The sequence below is a fragment of the Prionailurus viverrinus genome, chromosome A3 (genome assembly GCF_022837055.1).
Source record: "Prionailurus viverrinus isolate Anna chromosome A3, UM_Priviv_1.0, whole genome shotgun sequence".
NCBI classification, from domain to species: domain Eukaryota; kingdom Metazoa; phylum Chordata; class Mammalia; order Carnivora; family Felidae; genus Prionailurus; species Prionailurus viverrinus.
The window spans coordinates 28,520,565-28,536,499 of record NC_062563.1 but is presented as its reverse complement, the minus strand read 5'-3'; the positions used below and the strand labels follow the sequence as shown (position 1 = coordinate 28,536,499).

At 50.1% G+C, this 15,935-nt stretch overlaps 1 long non-coding RNA gene across 2 annotated transcripts; it reads right to left on the bottom strand.

Moving 5' to 3' along the window:
* Nucleotides 1–9,615: 9,615 nt before the first annotated feature.
* LOC125161764 (uncharacterized) lies at nt 9,616–15,908 on the bottom strand. Of its 2 annotated transcripts, none has more exons than XR_007150740.1 (2): nt 15,579–15,908; nt 9,616–9,859 (listed from the first exon to the last, which is right to left on the bottom strand). It is a non-coding gene; the product is annotated as an uncharacterized LOC125161764 (long non-coding RNA). The 2 variants fall into 2 exon arrangements; XR_007150739.1 differs by having other exon boundaries at nt 15,620–15,908.
* Between the last annotated feature and the right edge of the window lie 27 nt (nt 15,909–15,935).

Genomic DNA, 15,935 nt, shown 5'->3' with positions numbered 1-15,935 from the left:
TTTGGGGTGGCTCAGGTGGAAAGGTCCAGTCACCCAGATAGGCTTTCACAGGTTTAAAAACAAATAACCACTGGTTCTGGGGGGTCTGAATGCAGGGCAGTCTTTCTCAACTAGACATTCCGTTCATCTATGGGAGTATTTTTAGTCCTCGCCAAAATTGGTTGGTTGGTAAGGGAACCTCCTGTCATTACACGGGCCAAGGACGTATCGCAAAGCATGGGACGTGTCCTGATGGAACGATGTTTAAAATTCAGCACCGAGTGATGGGGCACCTGGGTGGCTCATTCAGTTAAGCGTCTGACTTTGGTTTTGGCTCAGGTCGTGAGCTCACGGTTCGTGAGTTCAAGCCCACATCGGGCTCCATGCTGACCATACGGAGCCTGATGGGGATTCTCTCTCTCTCTCTCTCTCTCTCTCTCTCTCTCTCTCTCTGCCCCTCCCCCCTCAAAAATAAATAAAACTTAAAAACTACCTAAAATAAATAAAATTCAACACCAAACGAAAAACATGAGTTAACTGGGCTGATGATGCCTCCTCACCGAGTTCGGCTTAAAAGCGAGCACGCGGGCCAGAGGCCGGGCGCAGCTCTACGCCTTTGGGTGGCATTGACAAAGTGCCCTCCAGGGACTCCTTAAGGTTGACCTGGAGCTCACGGAGGGAAGCAGCTGGTGCAGAAAGGTGGGTTCGCTGCTCCCCGCCCTCTGCCCTAGCCAGCCAGCAGCATGTTCAGAGGGGACTGACTGTTCCAGGACTGCCTCCCAGGGCCAAAGACAAGGTCTTCCTTCTTTAAATGGGTTCTGCTCCTGTTCACGGGTGGTAGCTGTGCCCCGCCCCCCCTTTCCGGGTCCAGTCTTCTCAGGCCAGGACAGGGAAGCAGAGCAGAAACCTTACGCTGTGGACTTCGAGTGTCCCACCCGGTCACCAGCTGAGCAGCTTGTGCGTCTGTGACTTCTCTCTCCGCGGCCCGAGCCTCACCCCACGTCCCGTTCATCAGCAAGTCCTCTGGGCTCAGCTGCACACGCGTCCCAGATCAGGCTGCTTGTCCTCCCCTTGCAGTGCCCCAGCCCAGGCGCTGTCATCTCTGCCGGTGACAACTGCCCTTACCCCACTGATGCCCTGCTGCTGCCGTTGCCCGGCAGTCTGCTCACATACAGGCGCCACACCTGTCACTTCTTTCCTTTAAAGCTCTCAGGTGCTCTCCACCGCCGCCCCCCCCCCCCCCCCGCCGCCCCAATCTCTGGAAACTGCTCACTGAGGCCTGAAGAGTTCTGCAGGGCTGGCCCCTCGTGATCCCCTTGTCCTGCCTTATTTTCCTTCTTATCCTGCCTCTGGTGCGTTGTATGTTCTATGTGTCTGTTTACTCTTGTCCCCTGAGCACCTGCCATGGTGCCTGATGCATAGCAGGTCCCCCACAAATAACTGGTTGGATGAACCTGCGAAACAAAGATAAGACCTCCCGGTCTAAAGGATGACAGGATGACGACCAACCCATGCTGCTCGGCAAGGCCCCATGGGGTAGGTGCTCCAGTGACTGCGGTCCCTCCCTTCCCCCCAAAGCAGGTGCTCATTCAGCCACAGGGGGGCATCGTTGCAAAGGGCACCTGTTGCTTCCAGCAAAGCCACTTAAAAAGGTGGAGCTGAAGACAGCCGTGTTTGTAGGTGGGGGGTTGGGGCGGTGGCAGGGTGTGAAGGGAATGCCCTCTAGCACTTTCTCTGCCCTGCCTGAGCTGGACTAGGGAGTTTAGCAAGGGCCAGTTACCCTCTATATTGAGCACCTCAGGCCTTCAATGTCAAGACCAGGTCTTTAGTTACGACTGATGATAATAGCCACATCCATTATTTGAGCAATATCTTTGTGCCAGGCCCTGTATGTACCTTACCTCATGTAGTCTGACAGCGACCCAAAGGTACTATGGTTAGCTCATTTTATGAGAGTCTCAGCATGGTAAAGGAACTAACCTCAAGTCCCACCGCCCACACTGATGAAAAGGCAGAACCAAGATTTGAATCCCCAACTGTCTGACCACCAAACTACTGTGGAGAAGGCAGGCCCAAGGACAGAGGCAGGGGGGAATGACTAGGGCAGAGGGGAAACCAGGGAGGGCTTCTTAGAAGAGGGCACCCTTGGGGCGCCTGGGTGGCTCAGTCGGTTAAGCGGCCGACTTCAGCTCAGGTCACGATCTCACGGTCCATGGGTTCGAGCCCCGCGTCGGGCTCTGTGCTGACAGCTCAGAGCCTGGAGCCTGTTTCAGATTCTGTGTCTCCCTCTCCCTGACCCTCCCCTGTTCATGCTTTGTCTCTCTCTGTCTCAAAAATAAATAAACATTAACAAAAAAGAAAATTAAAAAAAAAGAAGAGGGCACCCTTGAGCTGGGTTGTGAAAGGTGATCAAGGGTTGGTTCTTTGACAAAGAACGAAGGCTTTTCCTTCCTTAAGAGACAACCCCGGAGGATGTGTGGTGTTGGGTAGGCAGATGGGGCTGACTCTGAGAGGGAGCCAGTACCAGGGACAGCATCTGGTCCCCTACTGAGGAGTGAGAGTAAGTCGTTGGTCCCCCCCACCCCACCCCGCCCCGGTCAGACTTGTGAGATGGGAACAAACTGATGAAACCAAGAACGGACCGCAGCAGCGAGGGTCCAAGCCCTTCCTCCTCGCCACGGTTTTCTCATTTGTAAAGTGTGTTCTCCGCAGAGTTCAAGGAATCAACATACCTAATGCTCTCAGGCCAGTGACCTGAATTGTCAGGACCAGTCTCCCAAACCTCTGAGTTCCTGTGTCCCCAGATCAGCCAGTACCGTTGGTTTTGACCACCACGCTTGCACCTCCAGGGCAGATGGGGACATCCAAACTCCCCACCAGTGATAGGGTTTGTCAGATTTCAGACTGACAAGGTGGTGGGTCAGCTCCGGTGACCCTTGTACCCTCTCTCTCTGGGCCCAGGGTATGTCCTTTTCAGCCAAGAACCTGAAAGTCGAGGTCCCAATCGGCTGAGCCCCAGAAGGCTCTTACCAGGTGAGCTATCACTGATCCCTTGATCCCAAGATGAGACAGCTTTCCCTCCAGACAGGCCAGACAGGTCCCCAAATCCCAAGTGGTGGCCAGAATTCGAGAGAGACTTTGAAGTCTGAGCACTCTCAGCTCACCAGCCAGATGACAGAGATCTGAAGTGGAGGGGGGAGGGGGAGAGCCCCTGGGGACAAGAGTTATCACAAAGGCCCAACAATTATCTAAACCAAGTTCTTGAAGCCCCAAGGGCTCAGGTAGAAGTAAGCAAGAGACAGTTTTCCCACGGCCCTGAGCTAGACCTGATTTGAATTTCACCCCACCCTTTCCTGGCTGTGTGTCCTTTCCTGGCTGTGTGTCCTTGGACCAGCTTCTCCCCTCTCTGAGCCTTAATGCCCTCATTTCTTTTTTTTTTTTTTTTAATCTTTATTTATTTTTGAGAGAGAGACAGAGTGCGAGCAGGGGAGGAACAGAGAGAGGGAGACACAGAATCTGAAACAGGCTCCAGGCTCTGAGCTGTCAGCACAGAGCCCGACGCGAGGCTCGAACTCAAGAACCGTGAGTTCATGACCTGAGCTGAAGTCGGCCGCTTAACCCACTGAGCCACCCAGGCACCCTTAATGCCCTCGTTTCTAAAGGAAGAGAGTCATTATAACTTCTTCAGATGGTTACTGTGAGGATTAAGTGAAACAGTCCATAGAGGCTCACACTTGAGCACCCAGTGTTACTTGATCAGGGGCAGGAAGTAGAGACTGTGAACTGAGACCAGTGAGCTTGCTAACAGCCCTCTGTTTTCACCAGGGGCAGCTGGGATCTTGAGCACAAGAAAATGCGTTTTCTAAAATCCGGATCTCTTGAAGATTTAAAATATTAAAACAAGTGGGGCGCCTGGGTGGCGCAGTCGGTTAAGCATCCGACTTCAGCCAGGTCACGATCTTGCGGTCCGTGAGTTCGAGCCCCGCGTCGGGCTCTGGGCTGATGGCTCAGAGCCTGGACCCTGTTTCCGATTCTGTGTCTCCCTCTCTCTCTGCCCCTCCCCCGTTCATGCTCTGTCTCTCTCTGTCCCAAAAATAAATAAAAACGTTGAAAAAAAAATTTAAAAAAAATATATTAAAACAAGTGAGAGATGTGTAGACCACGGTATCCATTGGCCAGCAAGGGTTGGTGAGTACCTGCTTGGTGCCGGGGCCAAGGGTTCACGGTCGGCCACCAGGTTCCTCCAGGGTCCCATCCCATGTACAGTCTGCAGAGAAGGACAGCAAGGATGGGGGGGGGGGGGGATGGGGAGACCCAGGGAGCCTTCTCCAAGGAGGAGACTTTGGGGGTGAGAACTGGTTGTTGCACAGGAAATCAACCAGGTGGTCAGAGAGTAGGTGAAGAATGTTCTAGGAGGAGGAACAGAAGACACAAAGGCCAGTTAGCTCAAGAGAGTGTGGTGCACACATGAATGAGTGAACGGCCTTGAATCGGTCTTCGTAAGACCTTTCCAAATGAATTTAAATGCCCATCAACCCAGATGGTTACGTCAATTATGGATACACTCATACAGCGGACACAGTACAGCCATTTGTAACCACTGAGTTCTCCGGACATGGAAAAGGATGTTCTCTAAGGTACCTGGTAAGTCATTTCGAGGAATAGGGTTTACCACGGGGCAGACGCTGTTCTCAGCATTTGATGGATATTAACTCGTGATCCTTACACCAACCCCATTCGAGAAAAGGAAAAGAGAAACATGCAACATAGGTTACTTGTGCAAAGTCACTCAGCCAGTAGGTGGAGGAAGCAGGATTTGAACTTGGGACTGGATCCAATGTCTGTGCTGGACCATTTCCCCTCCCTCCCTCGGAATGTGCAGTTTGCTTCTGTAGGGCAGGCAAAACTTTACCTCTACCCATCTTAGTTTTCAGCAGGGACTTGAACAAAACTTAGACTAACAAGAGAAAAAACTTTTATTAAGTCATGCAGCACACATTACACGGGGAAACGTAATGAAAAGTAACCCAAAATGGCAGCTTAGAATTCCAGCTTAGATAGCATCTTCAACAAGGAACAATAAATTTGCCAAGAAATGACAAGGCAAAGGGAAATGGCTTAAGGCTTCTGAGGTCAGAAGGCTGTGGAAAGGTAAATATATGAGAGGGAATGGAGGAAGGTTTGCAAATTCCTCTGGTGTCATCTCTAGATTTATGTCTGTCTCCAATAAAAGAAGAATTTATACCCTGCCTTTAGGCAGAAAAGAGGGAGCTTTTTTTCCTGGGCTTGCTGCTTCTTAACTGCCTTCAGCTCAAAATACTTTTTAAGTCAAAGAGGCATATTTTGGGCTGACATATTCTGGTTTCCTTCACTTCCACCCATGTAAAAGAAAATGGTTAGAAATATGTATTTGATTATATCTACATAGACACCCCCCCCCCCCAATTCCAGAAAAACACACCAGACAGCAATTGTGGGTATGGGGAGATAGGACACCTGGGTGGCTGAGGGATGGCGTGGGAGGGGGACTTATCTATATTGCCTTTTCTTTGCTTTTTGCTTTAGAATTTTGTACCATGCACTTTTTTGGGGGTCGGGGGGCAAGTGACAAGGGGCGGGGAGATTGAGAGAGAGAAGCAGGGCTCACCCAGAGCTCGCGTTTTACCCGAAGCGCGGGGCTTGTGTGACTCGAAATCACAAACTGTGGGGGCACCTGGCTGGCTCTGTCAGTTAAGCGGCCGACTTTGGCTCAGGTCATGATCTCGCAGTCCATGAGTTCGAGCCCCGCATCGGGCTCTGGGCTGACAGCTCAGAGCCTGGAGCCTGTTTCAGATTCTGTGTCTCCCTCTTTCTCTCTCCTCCCCTGCTCATGCTCTGTCTCTCTCCTCTCAAAAATAAATAAACGTTAAAAAAAATTTAAAAAGGAAAGATATTAGCAGTAATTTTTCCTGATTATCCCCGATCATCTGAAACATCTGAACCCACAAGACTTACTGTCCTCCATGATCCACCGTCACCGCCCAAGATAATGATGTCATTTAATGCAGATCCTTCCTAACTTCTTCACCGTGATGACAGTTGAGAGCCATCAGTGAGCGCTTACTTCCTGCCAAACAATTCCGAGCCCTTCAGACGAAAACTTTCCACAACGGAATTATAACTGTGGCGCTCAAAACAGCCTTGTGAAGTGTGTACCATTTGTTCTCTGTTTTACAGGTGAAGAAACTGAGGCACAGACGGTAAGATGAGTTGTCCTGCCCCCTTATCCCCCCTCTTCCTCCCCACACCAGGCTCCTTGCTGTTCCTCAGGCATCGCTGGCATGCTCCCACCTCCCAGCTTTTGCACGTGCTTTTCCCTCTGCCTGGAACACACTTCCAGATCTTTACACAGCCCACCCCACCCCCACCGCCACACACGCACACACACACACACGCGCGCACACACACACGCGCGCACTGTATGTAGGTCTCTGATCAAATGCCACCTCCTGGAAGGCCTCCCCTGATCCCCACCCCCTTCAACCAGCTTTGTTTTGCTTCATAACCATGTTTACCACCGGCCATGGTCATTCATCCCTTCACTTACGTAGCAAGGCCCTCCAGTGCGCCAGGTACTGTTCTGAGTACTGGGGCTGCAGTGAGGAAAAGACAGACACAGGTTCCACCCTCACAGAACTGAAGCCCTCGGGGAAACAGACATTATTCCACTGACTCCTAACAGCAGGCCTGTATCCCGGCTCCATTTATGAGCCGTGTGGCTTAGTCCTTAACTTTTCTGAGCCTCCGATCTCCCGTCTGTAAAACTGGGCTAATCACAGAGCCCCCACCACGAGGGCTGTTGCAAAAACAAAATGAGGCAGTGGTGCCTGGCTGGCCCAGTGGGTAGCACGTCCGACTCCTCATCCCAGTGTCGTGAGTTTGAGCCCCATGTTGGGTGCAGAGATTAAATTTTTAAAAATGAAATCTGAGGGGCACTTGCGTGGCTCAGTCGGTTAAGTGACCGACTCTTGGAGTTCAGTACAGGTCATGATTTCACGGTTTGTGAGTTCAAGCCCTGCATCGGGCTCCACACCGACAGTGCGGAGCCTGCTTAGGATTTTCTCTCCGTCTCTCTGCACCTCCCCAGGGCATGTGTGCGCGAGTGCTCTCTCTCAAAATAAATAGACTTTTTTTTAATATAATTCTTTTAATGTTTATTTATTTTTGAGAGAGAGAGAGACAGACTGCGAGCAGGGGAGGGGCAGAGAGAGAGGGAGACACAGAATCCGAAGCAGGCTCCAGGCTCCGAGCCGTCAGCACAGAGCCCGATGCAGGGCTCGAACTCACGAACCGCGAGATCATCACCTGAGCCAAAGTCGGAGGCTCAACCGAGTGAGCCACCCAGGCGCCCCTCAAAATAAATAGACTTTTTGAAAAAAGTTTTAAAAAATGCCATGAGCTAATAAAAAAGCAACTGTTCAGTAATTATTATCATTAGGGTTGCGATTGTCATCCTTAGGCGCCACAGGGAGATAGAGGTAGTCATTATTTCCGCCCTCAAGGAGGTGGTAGATGGGTCAGGAAGACACATATGGATGACAGCAAGACACCAACGTTTCCCAGAGCAGGCAGAGAGATCAACGGGGGCAGAGAACGCATGAAAGAGAAAGTGTGTGTTGAGCCAGGGCTCAAGGGGGGTGGGATTTGGAGCGATGGGGGCTGGGGAGGGAAGGGTCTCCACACAGGCCTCTCTGCACAGAGGTACGGAGGCAGGACGGAGCACACGGGCCTAAGTGTGCTTCTCCCTTCTTGTCCCCCCTTGGAGAGAGTGCACGCGATGGCTGGGCACCTTCAGCTGCCTCTCCTGCCTGGTGCTGGTTCTGGGGCTGAAGGAACAGCCCCGTAAGGGAGCTGGTATGGCAGCTAATAGGTTTAAGAGGGTGGGAGTGGCCTCATGCCCCGGGGGACTGTAGGAGACTGTGGGGACACCCAGACAAAGAAGAGATGCACCAGAACTCTCAAGTGAGGCTCAGTCCTACCCTGAACTTGGCCAAACCCTGGAAGGGTGGCAGAGCGGAGGCCAGCCTGGCCAGTCACTTTGCCCTGGTGTGGATGGAGCAGCCCAGGTGTGACAGTTGTTTTTCTCTCCTGCCTGTCTGCTCTGTCAAGGTCACCAACACCTCCCCACCGCCAACGTCCACTGGCCACTGCTTTGGCCCCTTGTCCTCCCGGCAGCCTCCATATAGCCTCCACCTCAGGGCTTCCAGAGGCCCTGCTCTCACCCACCTGCCTTTCCCAGCCTCCTTTGCAGGATCGTCGGTCGATTGGTTGGTTGGTTGGTTGGTTTTGAGCACTTTCTTACTTCCTATCACTACAAGATGCTCCAGGCTCATGTGGTATATTTCCTACCCCAGTCCTAGAATCGGGTATTTCTTCAAGGAGCCCAGGTTCCTTTCACTGGACTATGGTATTAGAAACCAAGGTCTGGGTGTAAGTGTGTTCTTGCTCTTTGCGTGTCTTTCTTTTAGGCCCTGGCAGCCAACAGAGCAAAGAAATATATGTGTGTATACTAATCTGTAATATACACACAGCCATAAATATTTCTGCACGTAACCATCTGTATCTATATTAAATTTAACATAGTTCTTACTAACAGCTCTTTTTACTGCTTTTTTATAATGTCTATTTCATTGCTGAGATTATCTATTTTTTCCTTTCATTTCAAGGCAATTTCTAATTGATTGTTGAAGCATTTTTAGGATGACTGCTTTCAGGAGCGCCTGGGTGGCTTAGGTGGTTGAACGTCCAACTTCAGCTCAGGTCACGATCTCAGGGCTTATGAGTTGGAGCCCCGTGTCGGGCTCTACGCTAACAGCTCAGAGCCTGGAGCCTGCTTTGGAGTCCGTGTCTCCCTCTCTTTCTGCCCCTCCCCTGCTTGTGCTCTGTCTCTCTCTCTCTTTCTCAAAAGTAAATAAACATTAAAAAATATTGTTTTAAATGATGGCTGCTTTCAGGCCTTCTCGGATAATTCCAACATCGGATTCATCTCAGTACTAGAGTCAATCGATTTGTTTTTCTCACTCAATTTGCGGTTTTCTGGGTTCTTATTAGGGTGGGTGATTTTAGGCATATCCTTGTCACCTTGTCTATTATGTTTGGGAACCCCGGGTCCTATTCAAACCCTTTATTTTAGCAGGCAGGCACCCTGTTCAGGTTTACCGTGCAGGTCCTGGACTATTTTGGTGAGCTGTGGTTCCAACGACAGCTTAGTGTTCAGAGCCTTCGCTGTATTATTTTGCTCATTGTGGTTTATCTGGTATCACTGGGTCTTCGGGGGCTAGAAGGGGTTTCCCCAGGCCTCGCTGCCCCGTGTCTCGTGGTAGGGAGTGAAGTGTCAGCCCTGCTGTGGTTGCTTATTCTGCCAAGTCCCTTTCTGGCTGTTCTACCTGCTCACCCCCATGTCTCCCTGGGGGGAAGGGGGGTGCTTCTCCTGAGTGCTTACTGTAAGCAGTGCTGGGCTCACCTGACATTGGCAGGGAGGCTCCCTCCAATCCCAGGCTGCCTACCTGAGCCAGACAGATGGGGGCACGTGGCTGGTTCTACATGGTAGACTGGTCTCCTAAAGCTCTTGTGGCAAATTACCACAGACTTGGTGGCTTAAAACAAACAGAAATTTATTCTCTCAGTTCTGGGGCCCCGGAGTCCAAAATCAGTATCACTGGGGCAAAGTAAGGTGTTGACAGGGCTGTACTCCTTCTGGGGGCTCCAGGGGAGACACTGTTCCCTGACTCTTCCAGCTTCTGGTGTTGGCTGTTTCTCCTTGGTTTGTGGCTGCATCGCTCTGGTTTTTAATGCCAGCATCTTGAAATGTGTCAGCTCAGTGGTCACATCACCTTCTTCTCTGTGGGGGGTGGGGATGGGAAAGGGAGGGAGGGAGGGAGGGAGAGAGAGAGAGACAGATCTCCCTCTGCTTCCCTCTCCTATACATGTAATTGCATTTAGGGCCACCCTGATAATCCAGGATAATCTCCCCATCTCAAGATCTTAACTTAATATATCTGTAAAGGCCTTGTATCCATGTAAGGTAGATTTACAGGTCCCAGGGATCTGGCTTCTTTGGGACACCATTTTTTAGGTTACCACCCACAACTGGAGGCAACTTGCCCCAAAACTACACCTCAGTTTTCTCTTCTGTAAAAGGGGGTTAATAACAGTGATGTTGAGATGAAGGTTATATAAACCAGTGTATACGGAACAGCTATCACTGCATTTCTTATACTCAGGCCCGCTATCTATTGCCTTGCTAGATGGGAAAAAAGATTCCACCATGGGAGAAGGATGGGGTCACAAAGGATGGGAGGCAGGGCAGGCTTCCCACTGAGGGCACAAATCCCACAAAAGGCAGAGTTAGCTAGAATTAAGGGGAAAGCCGAGAGCCCCGGAGAAGGTCACATCACGAGGTAAAGCCCCACATCTTAGGTGAGGCATACAAGGTTTGCTGATGCTCCCCATACATCTAGATCAGACTGGGTTCGAGCCCCGCATGAGGCTCTGTGCTGACAGCGCAGAGCCTGGAGCCTGCTTCGGATTCTGTGTCTCCCTCCCTCTCTCTCCCTCTCTCTCTCTCTCTGCCCCTCCCCCACTGGCACTCACTCTTTCTCTCTCAAAAATAAATAAACATTAAAAAAGAAAAAAAATCCTGGACAAAACAGAGTAGCTATTTAAGAACTCTGAAAACTTAGTAGCAGATAGGTGGAGGAACAAGACCAGCATCGGACGTACAGCCACGCTAGCAATGAGTTGACCATCCCCCCCCTTCCCCCCCAGTATTTCCCAGCCTGGACTCCATGCACCTGTCAGCCTGGAAGTGCACATCAGGGCAGACAGAGAAAGCTCTAGGGCCCCCCTCATTCTGATTAAATTAGGAAAACGTCTCCTAATACTCAGAGTAGGGGAACAATAAACTTCTGCACCCATCCCCCTGTTTCGTGTACGTGAATTAAACACGAAACAGTTCGCGCAGACTTTGAGAATTTACTATCGGATGGCCTGGGAAAGGCTCTGAAAATACAAATGACCTTGAAGTCATAAGCCACGGGAGGCTGGTTGGAACTCACAGCCTGAGCCCAAGCTGGTCCACAGCCTCCTAGAACAATATGGCGATAGTCTCCGCAGGATTTTTAGAAAAGTCTAATGATACCCGGAATGTCCAGGTATATTCCAGAGCGACTTGACATATGAGGAAACATGAAAATCCCAACTCGCATGGGAGAAGACGGCCAACAGCTGCCAGTGCTGAAATGACACGGCCGTGGGGATTATCTGACAGTCATTAAAGCAGATATTATAAAAACCCTCCAGCAAATAAGGGCAAACCACCTAGAAACAAACGGATAGAGGGACATTTTAAGCAAACAGGGCTACCTGGGTTAAACATCTGACTCTTGACCTCAGCTCAGGTCTTGATCTCAGGGTCATGAGTTCAAGCCTTGCATTGGGCTCCATGTTGGATGTGGAGCCTACAAAGAAGGAAGGAAGGAAGGAAGGAAGGAAGGAAGGAAGGAAGGGAGGGAGGGAGGGAGGGGGGGAGGGAGGGAGGGAGGAGGGAGGAATTTTAAGCCAATAAATAGAACATAAAAAGGACAAAATGAAAATCTTATAACTGAAAAATAAAATAAGCAAAAACTTAAAAACCCTTTGTATGGGTGCCTAGCAGAACGGAGATGGCAGAGAAACAAGTCAGTGATCTTGAAGGCAGAAAGTATCCAATCTGACAACAGAGAGAAAGATGGGGAAGAAATGAACAGAACTCCAGGAATGGTGGCACAATTCCAGAAGAGTGAATGTCTGGGTCATCAGAATCTGGGAAGAACAGGAGAAACAGTGGTGCAGGAAAAATATTTGAAAAAACAATGGCTGAAAATCTCCCATGTGGGTGAAAGATATAAACATACATGTTCGGGAAGCTGAATGAAACAGAAACAGGATAAACCCACATAAACCCCCATTTTTCAGATTTTGGAGCTGCAAGGAAGCAATCACTTTCCCCATCACCCGGGATGCTTATAACTTGAGACTCAAATGACATCCTGTGTCCTTTAAAAACCATGAAAATCGGGGCGCCTGGGTGGCGCAGTCGGTTAAGCGTCCGACTTCAGCCAGGTCACAATCTCGCGGTCTGCGAGTTCGAGCCCCGCGTCAGGCTCTGGGCTGATGGCTCAGAGCCTGGAGCCTGTTTCTGATTCTGTGTCTCCCTCTCTCTCTGCCCCTCCCCCGTTCATGCTCTGTCTCTCTCTGTCCCAAAAATAAATAAACGTTGAAAAAAAAAATTAAAAAAAAAAAACCATGAAAATAATACACAGAGAGAGCAAAAATAAATTCCATCAGTTCAGAATGATATTAAATGAAAAGTCTAATCTGTCTTTCTCCCAGTCCCACCTCTTAGGGTCACTCCCTATTTCTGTTTTAAGTTCTTCTGGTTGCTAAAGTTTGATTTAAAAAGATTTGAACGCTTATCATTTTTATTAATGAATAACCAGGCTTAAGCTAACCAATTAAGTCTTATAAGAAAATAAATCATGGGGTGCCTGGGTTCGCACAGTCGATTGAACATCTGACTTCAGCTCAGGTCACGATCTCATGGTTTGTGGGTTCAAGCCCCGCATCAGGCTCTGTGTTGACAGCTCGCAGCTCGGAGCCGGAGCCTGCTTCATATTCTGTTTCTGCCTCTCTGCTCCTACCCCGCTCACGCTCTCTCTCTCTCTCTCTCTCTCAAATATAAACACTTTTTTAAAAGTTAAAAAAATAATAAATCATAATTTTGCAAAAAAAAAAATCAGTAATCGGCTATGTACGAACATAGAATCAAAACCAACTTGGAACTCAACACCAAAAAAAAAAAAAACTCCAATTAAAAATGGGCAGAGGACACGAATACACATTTTTTCAAGGAAGACATATAGATGGCCAAATGACACATGAAAAGGTGCTCAACATCACTCATCACAGAAACGCAAATCAAAACCACAATGAGATGATCACCTCACACCTGTCAGAATGACTAGAGTGAAAGAGACAAGAAATAACAAGTATTGACGAAAATGTGGAGAAAAAGGAACCCTTGTGCACTTTTGGTAGGAGTGCAAACTGGTACAGCTACTGTGGGAAACCGTACAGATGTTCCTCCAAAAATTAAAAACAGAAGTACCGTACCATCCCCTAATTCCACTACTGGGCATTTTTTACCCAAAGAAATATATATAGACATATTTGCAGTGGAATATTACTCGGCCATAAAAAAGGGTGAGATCTTGCCATTTGTGACAACATGGATGGGGCTGATGTATCACACTGAGTGAAGGAAGTCGCTGGGAAAGACAAAAGGTCTTTTACAGGCTCACCATCATGTCAGCAGCAGTGACATATTTAAAATTAGCTGCCGAGGGGCGCCTCAGCGGCTCAGTCGGTCGAGCGTCCGACTTCGGCTCGGGTCATGATCTCACCGTCCGTGAGTTCGAGCCCCGTCTCGGGCTCTGTGCTGCCAGCTCAGAGCCTGGAGCCTGCTTCGGATTCTCTGTCTCCCTCGCTCTCTGCCCCTCCCCCGCCTGCTCGCGCATGCGGTCTCTCTCTCAAAAATAAATAAACATTAAAAAAAAAAAAAGTCTTACAAATGTCTAATAAGCGTCCCTCGTGTTACACAGCACATACCAGTCTTGGGTTCATCTCAGGTCTGTATCACACGCCCCCACTGATAGCCGAAATGGCAGTCACGGGTTTCTGTTCCCCAAAGCGGTGAAGAAGAGGGCGTGCAAACCTGAGGCTCTTGGAGAATCCCCCCTAGGAAAAGGTGACGTCTTCTATCTGTGGATTGACACAGATCGATAGGATGGGCACTGTCTCAAAGACAGATCTCTGTTTTGAACTGAGGTCCCGTCCAGAACCATGAGAGAACCACCAGATCACAGAGTGAAAGTGAGGGAAGCCGCAGGCTGGGGGCTTCCAGGAAGGCTGGACCAGGAACCCTGCAGTCTGACTTCCTCTAGGTGGTGGGAGAGGTGTCGGGGTGGGGTGGGAGGCAGTCCTGGCCCCTCTTGAGCTCTCCCTTTTTAGTTTTATTTCTCAATATGCATTCTTCCCTTCTTCTATAGGCACAGAACCCCTACTTTTACTTGGGCACAGGGACACCCAGAATGAAGACTGTGTTTCCCAGCTTCCCGTGCGGCTCAACTTGACCGCACAGCTAGGTAGCAGCCAATGAGCTGTGAGGGGAAGAGATACCGGCGACTTTTAGGTCACGCACTTAAAGGGAGGGGGACATGCCCTCACGTTCCACCTTCCCCCCTTTCCACTGGTTGGGATGCAAACCCGCTCGGTCGAGCAGAACAGGAGGAGCATAGGGATGGAGAAGCACAAGCAGAAGGATCACGGGTCCCTGATCAGCCTGGGAAGCTAAGCCGCCCTACATGCCTCTGCACTGTGATGAGAAAGAGACGGCCACTTTTGTCTCATTTCAGCCACTGTTAATTTGGTTTCTGTTAGAGCCCGCACCCTAAATAACACAAAAATTGCCAAAGCAGTCACGAGCTCCCTGAGATTCTAGGGAAGGGGACACAGACGACAGGAAGAGTGTCAAAGGACTTTGACATTTAAAGAATCTCGGGGGTGGGGCACTGGGGTGGCTCAGTCAGTTAAGCATCTGACTCTTGATTTCGGCTCAGGTCACGATCTCACGGTTTGGGGGTTCAAGCCCCGCACTGGGCTCCGCGCTTAGAGCATAGAACCTACTTGGGATTCTCTCTCTCTCTCCCTCTCTCTACCGCTCCTGTGCTCTCTTTCTCTCTCAAAGATAAATAAAATAGGGGCGCCTGGGTGGCGCAGTCGGTTAAGCGTCCGACTTCAGCCAGGTCACGATCTCGCGGTCCGTGAGTTCGAGCCCCGCGTCGGGCTCTGGGCTGATGGCTCAGAGCCTGGAGCCTGTTTCCGATTCTGTGTCTCCCTCTCTCTCTCTCTGCCCCTCCCCCATTCATGCTCTGTCTCTCTCTGTCCCAAAAATAAATAAACGTTGAAAAAAAAATTTTTTTAAAATAAATAAATAAATAAAATAAACTTACAAAATTAAAAAAAAAAAAATCTCAGGAGAACCCGCGGAAGACCTAAAGGATTATCCACATCTGCCTCCCTCAGGTCCCGCACTGTGTCACAATGTTCCCTGGGGCCACAGTGCCTCTGCCTATTTCTTCTACCCCAACATACACCCAGCTGGCCAACTCCTTCAGACCTTGGCTAAACCTGGCAATCTCAGGGAAGCATTCCACACACCCCAGACTGAGTAAGGCATCTCTGTTATACATGCCTCAGAGCATAAGCCATGTGTCACTCTACTGACATGTGATACATAAGCCATGTATCACAGTACTGACAGCTTTGAAACTTTGTATTTATCTCAGTGGTAATTTGATGGTCTCGCCTTCACCAGACTGTAAGCTCGGCGACGTCAGGGACTGAATCTATCTCCTTCACTGTTGTTTCCCCAGCACCTAGCACAGTGATGGGCATATAGTAGACGCTCAATTAGAACATAAGTAGATAAGGCATGAATGAACGAATGGATGGATCCCGACCTGACAGGACAGGCTTCATGCAGGGCGGTGTGAATACCTACTCCTCTTCCAACGAAGAAAAGCAGAGCTCAGAATCCTGAATCGTTTGTTGACCGCTAACGTGAACGCACACATGCGCTGACCTCCCACAACCATGGTTTTTCACGCAAGTGTGCACTTCGAAGTGTGAACCTGCCCGAAGTCACCCAGCCGGGAACGGGCCGACACCCCGGCCATTACCCCCATTTCCCCAGACGCGGAAACTTGGGGAAAGAGGAGCCCGCCGGACGGGAGCACGAGAAAGGAAGGGCGGGGGCAGCAGGACGGCGCTCCAGACGGCTGCATCCGGAGGCCGCGGGGCGGCCGGGCTTCCGGTCC